General features: G+C 46.6%; 1 long non-coding RNA gene across 1 annotated transcript; it reads right to left on the bottom strand.

Moving 5' to 3' along the window:
• Positions 1 to 672: 672 nt before the first annotated feature.
• Positions 673 to 6,503, bottom strand: LOC134480558 (uncharacterized). Its single transcript, XR_010054948.1, has 2 exons — positions 5,910 to 6,503; positions 673 to 1,259 (listed from the first exon to the last, which is right to left on the bottom strand). It is a non-coding gene; the product is annotated as an uncharacterized LOC134480558 (long non-coding RNA).
• Between the last annotated feature and the right edge of the window lie 13,948 nt (positions 6,504 to 20,451).

Here is a 20,451-nt window from a genome sequence, read left to right on the forward strand (position 1 = left end):
CCAGGGATTGAGCCCAGGTCTCCGGTCTTGCATCTTCAAACAGAAAACACTTTTATAACCAGCTAACCAACCCAAGAGCTCTTGCTGTTAACACTTTGTTTTTCATTGTGATCAAGCTGGAGGCTCACTGAGAACCACTCGAATTCAGGTGATGCCGAGAAGGCGTGAGGGTGAGCTGGTCTGGCTCTCCCAGTCTTCTCCAATGGAGTACTGACAAGCCTCCTGGAGATGCCCAAGAGGCTGTACTGTGCTTAGAACCAGAGCAGGGGCCTTGGTATGTCAAGGAGACAGCCTTGGGCAACAACTCCTGCAAGAACAGCAGGTGCTGAGTGAATCCTGACAAGCAGCGGGGGCAGCAGAGCCTCCTGACTAACTCTCTTGGGTCCCCATGTCAGGATTGAAAGCTGTTGCTCAGAGAGACTTCGAAGACGCAATGGCTTCAGTAGAGAAATCCAGGGCTCTTGGATCTCACCCTCCCTACTTCTTGGGGTTCCCCACATACCACTAGGTCCCAGACGGCAAGCTGCAATTACAGTGGAAGTTACAAGTTGTCCGAAACACTCTGCAACAAAGCACGTTTGGTGCAGAGGCGCCCCCAGGCATGTACAAACCTCCCCCCAGCCCCCACCCCTCTAAGCAGCATCCATACGGTTTGCATCCAAGAACGTGTTGTCTGTTTGAGGCCGGCCTTTATTCTTGCAGGCGGGTGCCAGTGGCATGCATCTCAAATGAGCAGTTGTCTGTGGCCCCAGCGTCTGTGGCTGAGGCGTATCTAATCAGGTTAAGCAGCTGTCAGCCCAGCTGTCAGCTCCCGGGAAATCACAGCCTCATCTGGAACCACACACAATCCAAATAGAAGGTTGGCCCTCAGAGGTCTGAGCTTCCAACTCCCCCTGACCTTGCTGTGGTGGTCCCTGGTTTTCTCTTTCCCTACGTGACTCTATACAAGGGTGGCAGAGCTATTTTAGGGATTAAAACAGCTAATTGCAGATTAACATCGTGGCCAAGCCGCTCTGTTACAGGTTTGGAGAATACGACGGTGGGCTTGGCCTGCGGGGGCGGTTTTGGTCGCGTGCCCTGTGAAGCTGCTCATCTACACCCTGGGTTCCACAAAGTTGTTAATTTGGGGATCTTCCATGTGGGCCACTGGGTTCTGGGCAAGAGGAATTTGGTGGAATTTAGTGTGAAGTAGAGTGTGATGTTTTCTTGGCCCCAAATGCCAGCAGGTCCTTTCAAAGTCATCTACTGCGCTTGCTTTCCTGGAACGATGGAAAAAAAAAAACAAGGAAATCAGGGCTCAGAGCGAGTGACTGAACTAAGCAGGGGCAGTAGTGAGGTGAAACCACTGTGTTCTGATTGCCTTTCTGAGCCTCTCTCAGACAAGATGTACGTATACATCAACTGTTTGCTCTAAAAGCATACAGGTTGGCTGGGAGATTGGCAAGCCCACGGAATGCTTGACGCAAGGACCAGAGTTCTAGCCTCTGAATCAACACTTTGAAAAAGGCAGTCAAGGTAGAATGTACTTATAATTCCAGTAGTGAGGAGGTGGATCCGTGAGACCCAATGGCCAGGTAGCCTAGCCTATTTGTCAAGCTCCAGGCCATCGAGAGACTCTGTCTCAAAAATTGGCACCTAGGAAGGAACACACGCTAGGAAGGGACACATAACTAAGAAGGAGGTCAGGTTCTCTGACCACCACGTATATCACACACACATTCTACATGCATATGAGAAGAATAGAGAGGCAGGTCCAAAAGACACACTATGGATCTTGGTAAGCTATTCAACTGTGCTGGCCTCTAGTTGATTCATTCATACAGTGAGAATTATAAGACCTATAAGAATTATCAGGCGGGGCAAAGGATTAAATGATGTCATGACTTAAAGCTCTCTGTGATTCTGGTTCGCTTTTATTGTCAATTTGAGGGGTCCTCGGCTGAGGAATCGCCTGTATCAGATTTTTTGTGGCCATGCCTATGAAAAATTGCCTTGGCTGCGTGGGAAGGCTCAGCCCACTGTGGGCAGCACCATCCCTAGGCAGATGGGCCTAAGCTGTGTATGAAGGCTACTGAGAGCAACCCAGTGGTAAGCAGCATTTCTCCATGATTTCTGCTCTGGGTTCCTGCCTGGAGCTCCTGCCTTGATTTCCCTCAGTGGTGGATTGTCACCAGAAAGGATAAGATACAACAATACCTTTCCTCACCAAGTTGCTTTTGGTTAGGGTGTTTATCACAGCATCAGAAACGCTGTCCTTACAATGCCTAGTGTTGAGTTTAACGTCCCCTTCCTTACTAAAGGAATTTTCCCCATTCTCAGTGTGTTCTGATGCCAGTAACACGGGTACTGTAGACCGGGTGGTATGGAAACAGTAGACCTGGATTACCAACAGGTCTAGAGGTTGAAAAGTCTACGATGAGGTTGCTGGCAGGATCCATGTCGGGCAAGAGCCCATTTGGGTGACCTATAGTGCTGGAACCTTCTCTGTGTCCTCCTATATTGGGGAGTTGAGGGAAGTGTCTGGACTCTTTGTAAGGCAATGGCTGATCCACTTCCTGAGGTCCTCAGGCTTTGCTCACCTCACAGAGAGTTCTCCAGATGCCCTCTCCTTGGGGCTTATTCAGGATTTCAGCCGATGAGCTTCCAGAGATTATGACCACTGCGGGGTTCTGTGAATGTTGAGGGGAGCCGTTCATCAGTGGGGATAGGTTCTGGAAGTTGGTGTGTGTTCTGTGGTGTGTGTGTGTGTGTGTGTGTGTGTGTGTGAGAGAGAGAGAGAGAGAGAGTATGTGTGTGTGTGTGGTATTTGTGTATGTGGTACAGTGTTCTTGTGTGTGGTATATGGTATGTGTGTGAGTGTTTTTTGTGGTGTGCCGTGTGTGTGTGTGTGTGTGTGTGTGTGTGTGTGTGTGTGTATGTGTGATGTGCATGTATGTGTATGGTGTGTATGTTTGTGCTGTGTGGTTTGTGGAGTGTGTGTTTGGTTCATATGTATGTTTGGTGTGTGTGGTAAGTCTTGTGTGTGGTGTATATGTGATGTGTTTTTTGTGGTATGTATAGTGTTCGGTGTATGTGTGTGTATGAGATGTGTCTTGTGTGGTGTGATGTGTCTAGTGGTGTGTGTGTGTGTGTGATGTGTCTAGTGGTGTGTGTGTGTGTGTGTGTGATGTGTCTAGTGGTGTGTGTGTGTGTGTGATGTGTCTAGTGGTGTGTGTGTGTGTGTGTGTGTGTGATGTGTCTAGTGGTGTGTGTGTGTGTGTGTGTGTGTGTGTGTGTGTGTGTGTTTGTTCCAAAAGAGAGAACCTATAATCATGGAAGCCAGGCAAATACACTACCACTCAGCTACATCTTCAGCCTTGTCTTCTGGTCAGTTTGAGACAAAAGCTCATTAAGTTACCCAGGTGACCTTAAAGTTTAGTCTTCTTGCCTCAACATTCTAAGTATCTAAAAAAATGGATGCAGAGCACTGGAAACATAGCTCTATTGGTAGAGAGTTAGTCTAGCATATGGGGAGTCATGGGTTTAATACCCAGCACTGAATAAAAAGAGTGCGTCAGACACATCCACAATATCCGTGCCCAGAGAGCAAAAGTTCAGGGCCTTCCTCTTCTGAGCTGCATGGGACCTTGTCTCTGAAAAAGATAGGGAGGAAGGAGGAAAGGAAAGAGGAGGGAGGGAGGGAGGGAACAAGGGAGAGCAAATGGGGAGGGAGAGAGAGAAAAAGCAAAAGCACCCAAGCTTGCCTTGGTTACCCATGTCTGTAATTTCAGCAATTGGGAGATAGAAGCAGCTACACAGAAAATTCACGGCCAGCCTGGGCTATATCAGACCCTGTCTCAAAATAAGAAAACAAGCAAATGACAACACCTGAAATTCCATTTCTGGGGAGATATTGACAAGAGGACCCCTGCAGCTTCTGACTCATTGTTCAGTCTAGATAATAAGATTAACTCCAGATTTAGTGAGAGAACTTGTTCTAAAAATAAAGTGGAGTAATACAGAAAGACAATAGATATTGACCTCTGGCCTCCACGTGTGCATGTCCACACAGTCACACATACAATCTGGCCCCAGAGAATTGTCATTTTAAGATTTCTTTCTAAAACGCTGAGTTCCCTTTCTTGTTTCAGGCTTGACACAGAGGCCTGTGAAGAAGATGGCATGGACCCACCTTACAGGAGAAGGAAGCCATTTTGGAGGGCTTACAACTTTCCTGCTCACAGAGTCAGGAGCAAAGGTTTATATGACCTTAGGGAGGGGCCTTGTGAGTTTTAGAACTATCTGAGCTTCCTGAGCCTTGTGAACCTAAAGCACAAGCTTATTCTATAGCTGTGTACTAAAGACATTTGAACTTAACTGTGTGTAGGGAAAAGGTTTTTAACATTATTATGTGGTGTGCAGGGGTTGGTATATGTAGACAGACTCACTATTTTACATAGAAAGGAATTTTATGCTGTGAATTTGCTTGTAAAATTACTGGGAAGGTTGGAAGGCTCTCAGCTGGACCACAGGAAATAACTCTCAGAAATGTAGGGGAAAGGCATGTCCATCTCGAAAGCAGGGGAGGCTGGACCTCAGGACATCAACACAGGGGCCATTACATTTATGAGTCAGCTCAGTCACTTACCCAGGAAGCCAGGTCAGTAAGTTGTTGATGACACTAAGATTGCTTTTAAAACCCAGAAAACTGGTGACAGGACACTCTCAGTGCAGCAACTGTCTCTTCATGCCCATGAAAACAGAATTCTCTAACATCAGAAGTTCTCTAACCAGCAGTAAACAGCCAAAGGTGCCTAGAACTATTACTTCTGCACCCAACTGAAAGATCTTAATTGTCATTCAAACCTTTGGTTGACAGGATGTCTGTAAGTGTGGAGCTCACTCCTCAGATGCTGTAGCCTAGGAAAGCCTACTAAGAAGCTATAGTTATGGATGGCCAATCCAGCACAGACATAGTTTGACTTGAAACTCAAAGATCACTTTACTAAAAGGAAGAATGCCAAAGAATGAAGATCTAAAACTCCACAGCATGACAACCCCTGCTTGAAGAATATATTACTATCATCTAATGGTCACTTGCAAACAAATTATAAGAAATTTAAGATGTATATAAAAATTGCCTTGAGTGGTGAGAAAATGGGAAGAAGGAGAAGGAGATGGAGATGGAGGAGAAGAAGGAGGAGGAGGAGGAAGAGGAAGGAAAAAGAAGAAGGAAGGAAAAGAAGGAAGAAGAGTTTCTTGGTTCTTTTTTTTTTTTTCCCCGGAGCTGGGGACCGAACCCAGGGCCTTGGGCTTCCTAGGTAAGCACTCTACCACTGAGCTAAATCCCCAGCCCCGGAGGAGGAGTTTCTTAACCAGACAGTTAAGTAGTAATTTAGATATAGCTGAAGAAGGCATTTGGAAATGGAGTTAAGGAAATTCCTCAGTCTGAAGCCCAGAGACACAGGACATAGAACACTAAAACAGATCAAGAGTCATGGGAGATAGTGCTGGAGACGTATCATGATGGTGAGTGCTTGCCTGAGGAAATCCTTTCGATTGTTAATCCCACTAGTTAACTGCTACCACAGTCTTAATCCAAATTTGATGAAAGCTTTAGTTAAATACAATCTAGCAGGATGGACTCTGGCCAGGTTCACCCCTGAGTTTCTATGAAAATGACCATGAGTTTCATTTAGCAGAAGCTTAAAAAGGCAATACCCATAATTTACCACATTTCCATCAGGTCCAATCAGGGGCAAGCACGAATCCTGATGTATTTCCTGCCTGCATGCCTCCTGCCAACCAAGGTCAAGCATACGTGCATCCCGAGGTATTTTCTGCTTATGACCGTCCAGCCCACATGTGACCAAGCATTTTAGCCACACTTGGGTCAAAGGAACACAGGACCAAAAGGAATTTATTCTTACCTGTCTTAACTGTACACAGAAGCCGTAACATGCAAGGTCTATTGATCCTGTTTTGATCTCCCAGCATGCTCCAGACCTCAACATTTTCACCCTGAGAACTGAAAAACATAAGTCACGGAAGGTAGAGGCTACCCAAGAACCCAGGGCTAGAAGAAAGACAGCGCAGACAGTGAAGTAAGGTATTGGGAAATAATTGTTAAAATATGTACAAAGTTTATTCAAGGTACATATATTCAAGGTTCCAAGCAGGCTAGAATAACAATAAATCAACCCCACAACACCAGTGACAAGGAATTTACACTTTTGGTGTAATGAAAAGGCAGTTAGACACCCCCTAAAGTTAAAAGCTTGTGGCAGACTTCCTGTCTGCGGCATGAAAGGCCAGAGAACGCACAGTGCTATCCCAGTTGAACGGAGGAGAAACCCTGTTCATCTGAACTTCTTTGCCTAGTTAACGTATAGTTCAAGAGAATTAGATCTTACAGCGGGTCAAAGACTAAAGAGAATTTATAACTCACAGACCCTCACTCAAAGATCCAAAACACGTTGAGTGCATGGGGAAAGCAGGAAGTGTAATATATTGAGTAAGGGCAATACTGGTTAGTCAGAAATTATTACTGATTTTTAAAATACTGCTTTGGAGGGAAGGAACTAAGAAATATATTTACTTTTCTTTATATATGTGATATATGATATATATAGTATATACATATATACATACACATGTGTGTATGTATATATGTGTATATGTGAAAGTGAAACATATACACATTTGTTTATGTGTATGTATACATATATACTTATATATACATTATGGATATACATTATATAATTATAAACACACAATTTCTATATGACTATAGGATTACACACACACATACATATGTATGTATACTATAAAATAGTAACAGAGGAGATGAAAATGGTCTCAAATCATCCTATTTAAGATGCTTGTTTTGTTAGGAGGGAAGGGATATTTATTGGTTTTACACTTTTCTAGGCTTGGTATGGAATATTGCTTGCAAGTTAAGGATAGCTTAAAAATATTAATTGCAATATTTCTCTATTCCATTTCCCCCTTCCAAAGTCTCTCACTTACCCCTCCTCACTCAAAATTCATGACCTCTTTTTTTTTTTTAAGTTTTTAAATGGTAGAAGTGAAACCTTGAAATCTTTATGAAGAAACCCCAGGAATCTTCTCTTATCTCTGAGGGAGGGGAACAGATGTGTGGGGAAGTCTGCAATGTTGTCTCAGAGAGGAGGAAAAGTACAGCATGTTTAAAATAGAAATCCCGGCTGGAGAGGAGGCTTGGAGGTTACTAGCACTTGCTGTCTAGCAGTCTGGGGTTCAGTTCCCAGCATCTATATTGTGGCTCACAAACTCCTACAACTCCAGTTCCAGGGGTCCCAACTCCCTCTTCGGGCCAGCCAGGGCACCTGCATGCATGTGTGGCACATAGACTCGCTCAAGTACACACATGCACATAAGTAGACTGAAGGGAGATGGGCGTTTTGTCATTGCAGAGGACTTGGGAACTCAACTTTGGAGTGGCAAACCGGTACAGGCACTGGTCTGAGTCCTAGGGCACCTGCTAAAGTCTCCAGGGACTTGAGTCCCTGAGCAAAGAAATAGTAACAGAGATGCTTATTAAGAAATGAAAGATGGCTTGGGGTTCAAAGGGCTGGCTTCTCTTCCACGGGACTGTGGTTCGATTCCAGGCTCAGCAGCTCCTGAAAGCGTCCTGTAACTCTAGTCCAGGGAAAGGAGCGGAGGGCTCCCTAGGTGGTGGGGAAGCCCTTCACCTATGGCTATATTTGCTAGAGATGACCCCAGAAAGCTCTACCAGGTCTGAGTCCCTCAAACCTGAGAACCGCCAACATTTTCCACATTAAGGACAAATCAAAAGAAATTTCTTCCCCCCTCAGAAAGGGTGAGTTGGTGGACAGGAATGAGAGCCAATCAGATTCATGCAAAAAAAAAAAATAGAGGAAATTAATTTTTAAAGAGCCTAACCAAACACCCTGTAATTTCTAGTGATTTCCTTTCAGGGAACCTGTGACCGCTGTCACTATAAACAAAGCAGAGAATAAATAAATAAAAAGGGAAAGAAAGTTGTGTTTTCCTCCCTGCCTTCCTGATGGATGGTTTACAGAGGCCCCGGATACAAGTCAGCCTCTAATCATTCCCAGATGGCGCCTGCCAGGCCCCAGCGCTGGTGTTTCCCCCACACGCCTCTGCCAGAGGCGCTGACGGTGGCAGGGGCTGGACCCTCATCCCTGGGTTTTGACCACAGCCTGATGCAGCAAACAGTCAGGCTCGTTGACACGAGAGGACCCCGTGACCACCGTGGAAAGGAGCCGCTGGAGTGAGCACCCTCCCACTTTCACAGCATGGCTGCATTTCTGGTGGCTGGTTCAGCCTGGTCCTGGGACCACCAAGGCATAAGTGCCTCCCTCCCAAGATAACCTTTGTCAGCAGTGCCCGCGGCCATGCCCCTGAGGCTTGCTGAGGCTTGCTTTCAAGGCGACGAGGCCCTGGCTGGGCATATGCACTCCCAACTTGAGAGAAGCCTTTTGCCTTTCCTGGGCTACGCCTGTGGTCATTTGGACCCGATAACGGAGCCCCGGGATCTTCCTGAATGGAGACAGGACATGCACTCTGAAGCCACTATTTCACATAGTCTTTTGGAGGGTGGGTTGAGTGTCCCTGCGGGGTGCCCTCAGCTGGTGTCATTGACCCATCTGCCAAAACTATCCACATTGCTCCGGATGACCACCTGGGTAGTGTCTTCTGTCCCTAACGGAATGAAGCCTACAATGTCTGGTTCCATAGTGGGGGCTTTGGCAGAACCAGAGAAAGGAGGTTCTTTTTTTTTTTTCCTTTCCTTTTCTTTTTTTTCGGAGCTGGGGACCGAACCCAGGGCCTTGAGCTTGCTAGGCAAGCGCTCTACCACTGAGCCAAATCCCCAACCCCGAGAAAGGAGGTTCTAACCGGGGAGGTTAGGACAGATTCCAAAAATTCTCCTCCTCTCCCAGCCCCCTTCTCCTTTTATGCAGTCCTGTGTATCCCAGGCTAGCCTCAAATTCACTATTTAGCCGAGGATAACCCTGAACTTCTGAGCGAGATCCTGAGCAAAGGGTTTACAGATGTGAGCGGGACTGTCAGGCAGACACTTCACCTAATGAGCTACATTCCCGGCCCCCTGCATTGCAGTTTCCATCCCCACCATTTAGCTTCTCATTTGACTAGCATTGGGTTATTTTAGGTGCCCGGGTCCCTTTTCCAGCCTGGATGGTCCGCTTGTACCCGAGGAGACAGGAGCCTCTCTCTTTAAGAACCTTCAAAACAATTTTGTTCTTGTTGAAGCTCTCTTTTACAAAACAAATATCATGATGAGGTGAACTAAACGAATCTGAAACAGATGGGTAAAATTTCCCTGAAATACACAGAATTTCAACCCAGATGGGGAGGGTGGGGGCCCAACAGGGAGGAGCTGGACCGCCTCCGGGGACACAGTTATCACAAGCTTGGAGCGGCGATCGGGTTTCTAAAGCGCAGCTTCTGAAAGAAAACAAGCCGTTCTAATTGACTGTGTATCTTCTTCTAACCACTCCCCTGGAGCACATGGCCCCACGGAAGATGGAAATTATTCTGGAGATAACCAGTTGCTGGCTTTGGCATCCACTCCGTAACAGCTTGATGTGTGTGTGCGCGCGCGGAGGCCCTGATTGGTGGGGCGGGAGCGTGCTGAGCCCGGGAGGCAGACACATCAGTGGTTTCAACAAGAATGCGAAAATACGAAAATACCGTACTTTGTGACAAAGTTGCTTCGGGGCAGGCAGATCTCCCAAATCCGTTACAGATTTCTCTGAAATATGCAGGACTTCCATGCTGACGAGAGCGGTGTGTATTCCAAAGGCATATGGGACTTTGCTAGGCTCAAACTGTGGAAACTGAGGAATTGGGGATAATGATACACTTACTTCGGCAGTGGGTTCTGGGCTATTCTTGCTCTCCCTCGGAACCCGTGGTGGCCCCGTACCACTCACACACTTCAGCAGATGGCTGTGAAGAGGTCTCCACGGGGAGTCTCTGCTTTCTTGTACCCCAAGAATCCCCGGAAGTGTCAACCTCAACATTTATCCAGGACTTCCCTCTCTCAGGGCTTCTCTACCTCAACAGATGTTAAAGCAAGAGTGTTTGGGGCTCACCGGTATTCTTGTCCAACCTGTAAGCCGCGGGCCATAAGCTTTGTAGGATAGCTACAGGTGGGGTTGGGGATTTAGCTCAGTGGTAGAGCGCTTGCCCAGCAACGCAAGGCCCTGGGTTCGGTCCCTAGCTCCAAAAAAAAAGGGTAGGTTTTTTTTTTTTTTTTTTTAGATACTTTATCGTAGACTCAACTATAGGCCTCTATTAAAACAGATCTAAAGCATTAATTCATATTGAATACATCTCAAAGGAGATCTGTACCTTGGACATCTCATCTCAGCCGGGAGCAGTACTTTTCCTCGGGATGCAAGTTTTCCATGTCTCCACCAGAAGTCATGTGTATCTAGGGGCCATAGGCAGCCAGGCAGTGTCAGTACCTTCAGTGCGGAAGCCTTTGTCCTAATACCCTAGGTATGAAGCTACTCCAGCATCTCCCCTCACTAGCCTCCCTACCCTCCCATCACTCATCCTCCCTCCATGCAGCTTCTCTGGGGCTCAAGATGCAGTTCAAATAATGTCATAGAATCAGACCCAGACGCCCCACTGCTGACCTTCTCCCTCAGCTCCTCCTCAGTGTCCTCCCTGTACCAACACATGACTTCCCCAGCATCCAACTCTCTGTCTGCCTCCCAGACACCCAAGCATATCACCAATGGGCATCACCAAAATTCCCATCTGAAAAAAAAAAAAAAAAAAAAAAACAAAACCCAAAAAAACCGAGAGGAGATTAGATCCTTGGCTAACAGGGAATTGGATCAGTAGACTTTCTGAACAGCTGCCCAGGGCTTTTAAGTAAGGGAGAATAAACGTTTTGAATTGAATACACCTGATGTGTATTACTTCAAGGCATCTGTTGTAACATTTAGGCTTGCCTTCCCAGCATGCAAATGGGACCCAGAAATCTCAGCCTGCAGCTCTTGATAGCCCTGAGCCCTGACTAGCGTGCACGCTGCATCTGGTCATTCTCAGATGCTCTTGGATTCCTGGATGTCCACCCCACTTCCCTTCATCCACCCTTTTCATCCCTGGGGTGGTGCAGGAAGCACAACTGATATTGCCCACACCTGCTGTGCAGACATCAGAGACCTCCCTGACAGTTTCTATCAGAGGCTCTCCCTGCCAAAGGTCTCAACACCTCTTTCAAGCAGCCTTGTTAGGGATGGGAGAGCGCATGGCTGAGAAGACAGAGATGGTATCCCTCAAGGTAAGGGCAAAGGAAAAACAAAAACAAAAAATGAAGGAAAAAACAAAAACCAAAACGACCCACAGTCCTCTTGATGCCTCCTCCCCCAAAAGATGGATGGGGGTGTTAGGGATGCAGGCAAAGGGAACAGATGAGGCAGAGAGTTGAGTGGCACAGCTAGAAGACTCTCAGGTTCTCCAAGAGAGGGGACATGGCCTTGCTCACGGAGCTAAGAGGTCTCTGAAAGACACCAATCCATCTAAACATGTGTCAGTGCCATAAAGTGACATTTCCTGGGCTTCCTAACTTACAACCCCCAACCAGGGACTTGACAATAAGAATGCCATTCTACAGTTCTGATACAAGGAAAGGTCCCCGAGTGCCCATGTTGCCACTAAGGACCCTCTTGCCCCAAGTCAGACTACAAGTTCAAGTCTGTTTCACACGCTGCCCCTGTGTCACTTTCCGGAGTAGAGGTACCACATGGATGTCAAGTCCCAGCGCCTCTGGCCCTGCTCTCAAGGACAAGTTCCCTTTCCCCCTCCCTTAGTGTTCTCATCGATGGTGAAGGAAATAGAAACGGACCCAGAGGACCAAAAGTCACAAGACAGGCCGGGGTGTAATCAACAAACAGTAGATCCATGCAGGTTGAGTCCCGCACCTCAGACACAGACTAGAATCTTCTATTTACCAGATACATGAACTAAAACAGTCACCTAACACAGGGAGGGGACGGTCTTTATGCTTTTTTGTTCTTTTTCCAGGCCTAAGTTTTCATTTTTATTAATTTTTTCTCAATATTTTGTTTGCTGGGCTTTTGGAAAAATCTTTGGTTTAGTGAATGGCAACCTTCAAAAACATAGCATTCGGGTTTGTTTTGGCTCTTAGCTGAAGGGAGCAACTTGGGCTGGGTCATGGCTTATATATAGTCTGTCTCTGTTCAAGGCCATGCCTTCTGTGTTGCTCACCTGGTTGTACATGGCAGGACCAGTGGCACTGGCCCTCAGGCTAATTGCAGAGAGGGGCTTAGCCTTGGGCTCTATGCCAAAAAGTTGCTTGAAAATGGTGGGCTGCAAGAATCCTAAAACATTGCAGGATTCGAGTTCTGTCTCATACGTACTGGAGGACATTGTTCATGATTTTTTTGGGGGGGTCATTTTTACACGGTTTAGGGACATATTAGATATCGTGCTTTATATGTAAGCAGCGAGACAGCCTTATCAGAAAGGCCACAAGCACAGAAGCCTGCAGCAGAACCCAATTTAGCAGACGTCTGCTCTATGCGTTTGTCCACTGAGGACTTTTCGTTTCCATCCTCGTGCTTTTGCAGAACCACCGAGCATGTGGAAAATGCTGGCCTTGCCCACTGCGGTGTTATGTCAGCTAATAAATACTTCAGAAAACGTAGCGTTCACTCACTGGAATATTACTTACTTACAAGTATCACTTCAGAATATGTTGGAGTTACCTGGCATCAGAAAACACTGGAATCACCCACTACAGCATCCCTTAAGGTAGTAAATATTACTTTAAAACACATTGGACTCATTCACTTACAATATTATTTGAGGCTTGTTGTCTTGACTACTGTCGACTGAGAGAATATATACATTTTTCCAGGTACTCGATGGAAACTTGCGGACTCTCTTGCCTTCTGATGTCCCACTCCAAACTCCAGAACTCCTCCCACCATGAATAGGTAGGCGCGCTGTCTAATGACATCTCTAAAATCCTGCTAAATTAATGGAAACCCATTGCCCAGACATCCTTTTTGGTATATCAGATACTGAGGGGAGACTTAGGTTCCTGACCCAGAACACTTAGTAAATGAATGTGGTGTCGTTTTTCTTTAGAAGGCTAACTAGGCTCTCTTGACCTCGCCAACACCCCATTTAGCACCAGAGAAAGCCCCATTAATGGTAAGAACCCGTGAGTTCCTGCTCTCAAGCTTGTGCTCCATCTGATCCTCCACAACTGTTTCTTGGATTCGTCCCTGTACGTAGAACACACAGCCCAGGAGGACATGGGTCCCCTTTCACATTTTCAGGCCTTGTTAGGGAAGTGTCTCTTCCCTCTTCCTCTCTGTCTTTCCACTCCTAAGTCACAGAAATGAAGTCTGTACAAACTTCACAGGTGACAAGCCCATCGTGGTTACCCTCTGAGCCTGGCATGTGCCTTTCTGATTGGTTCACCTGGTGTCATGTACCAGCCTTGGTATCCCTCCGCCTGAAACTTGGCCCTTCATCCACACATGCATCTGGGATGCCCTCCACATCTGGATCTGACACACTTCACACAAGCTCAAATTCCAAATGAGGGATCCGCTCAATATAAAGGAGAGAGAGAATATCGTATCAAAGCTTGAACCACTAACTTATGACATGATCTTAAGCCAGACGCGTTAAAGACACAGGGACAAAGCACATTATCAACAAAGACTTCTGCAGTCGACAGACTGATTTGCAACAAACAAACAAACAAACAAACAAACAAACAAACAAAACACACCGCCATCATCACACTGTTTGCCAGCTGCTGTTTCCTAAGCGGCAGTCCTGACTGCTTAGGTCAGGCTGAAAAGCTGACCAAACTTGTGTTTCTATTAACGAGGCACAGACAGCACTTCATACAGCATGAGGAGGCTTCCACTGCCTTTGAGGGTTTTCTTGTCTTCAGCTTTAAAGATATTTATTTATGTATTTAATGCATGTGAGTACACTGTTGCTGTCCTCAGACACACCAGTAGAGGGCATCAGATCCCATTACGAATGGTTGTGAGCCACCGTGTTGTTGCTTCACTACTGTGGAGCCTTGGAATGTCCCATGTTAAGTCAGACCACTCTACTGGAGTCATAAGTCTCCAAAGCTCTTGTCTGTTTCAGTCAGAGCAGCTGAGAGATGATGGGTCTGAATGAGACTTTAAAACTATTCCATCCTGTTCTAACCTTCAGACGGTGGACTCATGGACAAACACGTGGTTCTTGCTTTGTGCGACAATATCGTTACTCAGCCATAGCTAACTGCTGAGCCATCAGCAGCAGGTGCATCTCTCTGGTAGCTTGCACCGTTGGCTTGAAATGTACTGGAGGATGTCAGCAAACCTGCAGAAGGAACTCTGTAGTCTTCGGGAGAAATTTGCTTGTAGGGGTGTCAAGAGAGCGTTAGGAGAAGTGCCAAAGCCCAGGTTATAGTCAACAGAGGTGTGAGTGCAGTGGGTCCCTTGAAATAAAAACAAGAGGGCGCAGAGATCAGGCTCAGGGTCACTGAAGACCACCGAGCTTCCGGTACAAAGGTAGGACTTCCTGGTAGCAGCCAGAGGAAGCCTACTTGGGTTCCTGACACAAGAAAATGGAGGTAAAGGGAAGGGTGGACCACAAGAAAAACTCAATGGGCTGCAGCCTCAGGGGTCCTGCTCTGAAACAGTCTGGAGTGGACATACTTCAACTCCTTAACTGGAAAGTCAGCTAACCTGGGCCAGTGGATACCACCATTTCCATTTGTCTCTTAAAAAGTTGATATTTCATCTTGAGGAGATTAAGGAACAACACAATTGTCCCAAATTGAACAGCACTAGAAGCCATAAAAAATACCTCCCCCCCCCCCCCCCCAGGCACTGAGTTCTCTTCTTTTGAGCCCATACGGTGTGTGGTACAACACAGAGAAATAATTTTTAGCATATGAGGAGGATTTTCCTAGCGTCTCCCACAATCTAGTGTTTGAAAACAACCCTTGCCCTCACCGAATATATGAATGGCTAAACTATTGGTTTGCCTGAGATACAAAGCCCCCCGAAAGAAAATTGATTTCATTTTCTTTCTCTCTCGAAAGTCGACGAATCAGAGCGCACGTCCACCTTGCTGAACTGGAACTCCAAATGTGTGCTTAGGGGAAGTAGAGCTGACAGCCCAGAGACTTGAAGGTCCCATTAGCAGTCACCCACGCCCATTACCTTGTCTCTCTGGATTTCCTTCCATGACATGGCTCCAACACTCTTTGCAAAGAGAACTGACGGACGGAGTCTGAAATTTGCATGCAGATCCTTCTTGATAGTCAAAATGCTTCAAGATGTGCCTGGGAGGCCTGGGTGGTAGATGTACAGGGTACCGAGAGCCCGGGGAGTTTGGCCTCTTTTTGTTCCTCACTGTGGTGTGGTACCTGAAGGCAGCCCTGATGTCAGTGACCCCTCCCTCCTCTGAAGCAAGGTTCCCAACAAAGGCTGATGGAGCATTTGGATGCTGAGACTCTGGTGAGTGGAGTTAGGTAGAGTGTATAGCACACTGGGCTTGTCTGTCTTGTCCTGTGACTCACAGACGTCATCTCATGACTAAGAAAGAGAATAGTGGAGAGGCATTTGTTCATGGGTCATTTTGCCTTGTCACAGTCACACAGTGAGCTTGTCACCTCATCCTTTAGCATAGACTCTTTTTTTTTTTTAATGCAAGGTGAAGGTGTCAGAGGTTCAATGAATTTGGCTGTAAATTTTTTATTTCTCATCTGGAGTGGAAATTTCATGTTCCTTTCGAGCCCATGTGCCTGCGCCTGCGAAGGCTAGAAGGCCGCTCTGGATTCCTTGGAGCTGAAGTTCTGAGCTTGCAACATGGATGTTGGTTGTTGCACTCTGGTCCTCCTTGAAAGCAGTAAGGACTCTTAACTGGCTGAGCAGTCCCTCAAATGCAGTCTTTATCACTTATCATGCAGTGCAGATTTTTGCATTATATCTGCATATGTGAAATTACAAGTTATAGATAGATCCATTCAGATTGTGTGTTATTGTATGAGCTACTTTTCCGTTGCTGTGATAAAATAGCATGACCAATCACAACTTAAGGAAGAAAGGGTTTGTACTAGCTTACGGTTCCAGAGGGAAGGAGTCCAAAAAGGCAGGGAAATTATAGTGGCAGCTGCAGAAAGCAGAAAGATCACGTTTCATTCACATACAGGGTGGGGGGTGGGGAGAAAGAGAGAGGAAGAGAGGGAGAGAGATAGAGAAAGAGAGAGGAGGAGGAAGAGAGAGGGAGAGATAGAGAAAGAGAGGAGGAGAGAGAGAGGAAGAGAGGGAGAGGAAGAAAGAGTAAGAGAGAGGGAGAGACAGACAGAGAGAGAGAGAGGAGGAGTAGGAGAGGGAGAGGGAGAGAGAGAGAGAGAGAGAAAGAGAGAGAGAGGAAGAGAGGGAGAGAGGAAGGAAGAGAGGAAGAGAGGGAGAGGCAGACAGAGAAAGAGAAAGGAAGCGAGAGAGATAGGAGGGAGGAGGAAGGGAGGAAGGGAGGGGAAGAGAGAGAGAGAGAGAGAGAGAGAGAGAGAGAGAGAGAGAGAGAGAGAGAGAGAGAGAGATCTTGTCCAGTAAAGCAACTGGCAAGGACACAGCCGATAGCAACACCTAGAACTTATGCTCTAAAGATAACACTGCCCAAATGGTGAAGAATCCATCCTACCCTCTTACAGAGACCTGGCAAATAAGCCTGAAAATCTGCACATTCCACCATAAGCCAAAAGATCTCCAAGAAATGCAGAGCCAGGGCTTCCTGCTTCCCTGTCAGTGGCTCTCGTTCTGGGCATCTCATGAAGAACTGGTGTTGATTGGATGAAGCTACTCCAGCTAATCTGTTTGGTCTGTAAAGCCTCTATCCCTGAGTCTGTCTGGTCGTTCAGGCATACACACCACCAAGTGCCCATGTGCTTGGACAAGTCACCCAAGTGGAATTGCCCCATGAACTTGAAAGGAAATTTGTCAGGTCTCTTCCTTCTCTAGTCAAGACCACAGGTTTCCCTACTGTCAGGACAAGGCCACCACCTTGGAGCAGCAGGTCCGGTCTTTCCATGTGGAAAGTCAACCTGATCTGTTACCCACTCTACTCCCTGGAACATACTTGCTTCTGTGGCAGTGATTTGTCTCATGGCTGCGACAAAGTATCTGACAGGAAACAAACTTAAGAAAGGATTTCTGTCACCACTACTTAGGATACCAAACTACTGATGGTGTGGACTCCATCTCTTGATACACAGATACAGTGGCTTGAATGAGAAAAAAATCCCACACAGGCTACTGTGCCTGGACACTTGGTTCCCAGTTGTTGGCACTGTTTGGGGAAGTTAAGGTAGAGTCTTGCTGGGGTCTCTCTCTGTCTCTCTCTATGTGTGTGTTGTGTCTGTCTGTCTGTCTCCCTCCCTTCCTCTCCCTCCCTCTTCCTCTTTCTCTCTCTGTTTTCCCCCTTTCTCTCACTCTCTTTTTTGCTCTGTCCTCACTCCCTCTCCCTTTCTTCCTCTCTCTCTGTCTCTCTCTGTCTCTCTCTGTCTCTCTGTCTCTCTGTCTCTCTCTCTTCTCTCTCCTCTCACTCTCTCTTCCTCTCTCTATCCTTCTCCCCCTCTCCCTTTTTCTTCTCACCCCCCTCCCCATGAATATGAAGGCCAGTGGAAAGTCTTGAGTGTTGAAGGCCAATGACTACCCATGTGTTTTGAGACAAGGTCTTTCAATGACTCAGAGCTTGCCCAGTAGGTTATGGTCACTGAGCCCCAGGGACCCATGTTTGCCTTCCAGGGCTAGGGTTACAAGTACACACAACCACAAGCAGGTTGTTGGTTTTTCATGTGGGGCTCTTATTCAGCTCCTCATGCCTGCAAAACAGGTGCCAACTTCTCTATCTCCCCAGCCTTCTAGACGTTATTTTGATGAATTAACCAATAACTTAGGTTCTCAATGTGTCGAAACCTCTGGTTGGGCTGAAAAACAATCTCCGGAATGTTGCAAAGAATTGATACTGTGGCCTAAGACAACATTTTGAGACTCAAATCTCTGTATAGGGAGCTGACTTTGATTGAAGTGAGGTAGGTCTCACTGTCAAGCAGGGGAGGGGCTAATGATCAGAAGCTTTTTGCCTGTCTTAGAGACTCTCCCTTGAAGTGGGAATTTCTGGTGTCTTTGGAGACTCAGTTGTGTCATGTGATGTTTTTCTGGAAGCGGTCTTGTGAGGGGATGTTCTGCTGAAGCAGACACGTGAGGGGATGCTTCGCTGAAGCGGGCAGTTGTGCTCTCCTGGAAGTTGTCTGGTGGGAGGGTATTGGTCCACGTTCTCTTGGGATGTGAAATTCAGGGAGTTTGATTTTACTTATCCCACACTGTGGTACCTAGACACCATTGCTGGGGTGGGAAAGCGTAGTCTGAGATGTGAGAGAGCAGAAGCTGGTATTCCCTGGCTTTTGGGCCCCCAGTTGTTGCTGGAGAGCAGTGGGTGAAACTCTGGCGTTGGTTCACCCTGCTGATCTTCACTGACAATGCTATTGCACTGGTTTGCCTCCCTTTCTTCACTGATCTTGGCTTGTTGTGGCTTCCTAGAGACAAGTACACCAAAGTACTTCTGGTGGGGAGTCGCACGGTTTCTTCTGGATCGAGTTGCTGCTGCTGATTCCAGTGAAGATTGGAATTGCCCCAAAGAACTACTTCTAAACAGGTCCACATCACCCTTGTCCTTTTAGCCATCTCATCCCCTACCTTCGGTTGGTAGGCTGTAAGGGAAGTTGAAGCATTGAAGAGCCATAATTAAATTAGGTTTTGAAGAATCTAAGCTTACACTCTCTTTCCTAAAACAGGTGTGCAGAGCCTTCTAACATTTGTGAGTAGCATTCTTTGTGTCTGTCTCTGGTGTAAGTGCAGGTTATTTCTTAGGACCAAAATGATAACAATGGCAATGAAAACATCTGTCTGTCTGTCTGTCTGTCTGTCTGTCTGTCTGTCATCTGTCGATCTATGTTTTGGTTTGTGTTTATGTGTTTTGAATGAGGATTGTCCTTCATAGGCTTGGGTGTTTGAGCACGTGGTTCCCAGTAGGTGGCGCTGTTTGGGAAGGTTTAGGTAGTGCAGCCTTCTGCAGGACGCATGCCACTGGGGTCAGGCTTTAAAATTATGTAATCTCTCCCTGTTTCTAATTCATGATATACGTGCCCAGCTTCCTGTTGCCAGGCCTGCCCACTGTGACGGACTCATCCCTCTAGAACTGAAAGCCAAAATGTACCTTTTCTCCCATAAGTTGCTTCTGGTCATGGTGTTTTACTACAGCAACAGAAAACTAATAATGTATGTGTATGTGTGCGCACTGCTTGTGTGTCCACATGTGAAGGCCAGAGTTTGACTTTGGGTGTCTTCTCTCATTGGTTTCCATCTTATTTTGTCTTAAATACAGTCTTTCCACTAACCCGGGGGCTTCTTTCTAGTTTAAGCTAGACCAGTCAGCCAGCAAGGCCCTGGGGCCTCTTGTCTCTTCTCCTTTGACCTCAGTGCTGGGGTTCTAGGCATGTATTAGTTCACCCTTTACTTTACTTGAGTGTCGGGGATTTGAACTCAGAACCTAATGCTTTCACAGCAAGTCTCTTTCAGTGGACCCCTAATGATGGAAATTTAACTGAGAAAAAAAATATCCAGTTTTGTACCCTCAGAACTTGGTGGACATGAGAGTAACTATAAATACTGGATAGAGCTCTTTCCACTTTTCAAATAGCAAGCCCTTGGGAGATCCCCTTTGCAAGTGCTGAGTAGTACGGATCTCTTGAGTAGACAAGATAAAGCTGCCACCATGGCTCATCTGGGGGTATAGTACGGCTCTCATTTTCCTGCATTATTTACTGGATTTGGCTTAAAGGAGTTTATTATGTTAGTGTTTCCTTAGGTTCCTTATCCACCAGAAAATCCACAAGGGAGTAATGCCCCTGTGGTGGTTTGAATTTACTTGGCCCAGGGAGGGGTACTATTAGGGGGTGTAGCCTTTTGGAGGAGGTGTGCCACTGTGAGGGTGGGCTTTGAGACACTCCCCTCCTAACTGAGTGGGAGCCAGTCTTCTAGCAGCCTTCGGATGAAGATGTAGAACTTCAGCTCCTCCTGCACCATGACTGCCTGGACACTGCCATGCTTCTGCCTTGACGATAATGGGCTGAACTTCTCTGAACCTGTAAGCCAGCCCCAATTAAATGTTGACCTTTATAAGATTTGTCTTGGTCATGGTTCATAGCAGTAAAACCCTCACTAAGACAGATGTTGGCACCAGGGACTGGGGTAATGCTCTGATAGGCCTGAGCACGGTTTCGTTTGGAGAAATGTGGATTTGGGGACTTTGCAAAGCAGCAGAATGCTTTAAGTGGGTCTTAATGGGCCATACTGGTAG

Source organism: Rattus norvegicus, chromosome 9, assembly GCF_036323735.1.
Source record: "Rattus norvegicus strain BN/NHsdMcwi chromosome 9, GRCr8, whole genome shotgun sequence".
Lineage (NCBI taxonomy): Eukaryota > Metazoa > Chordata > Mammalia > Rodentia > Muridae > Rattus > Rattus norvegicus.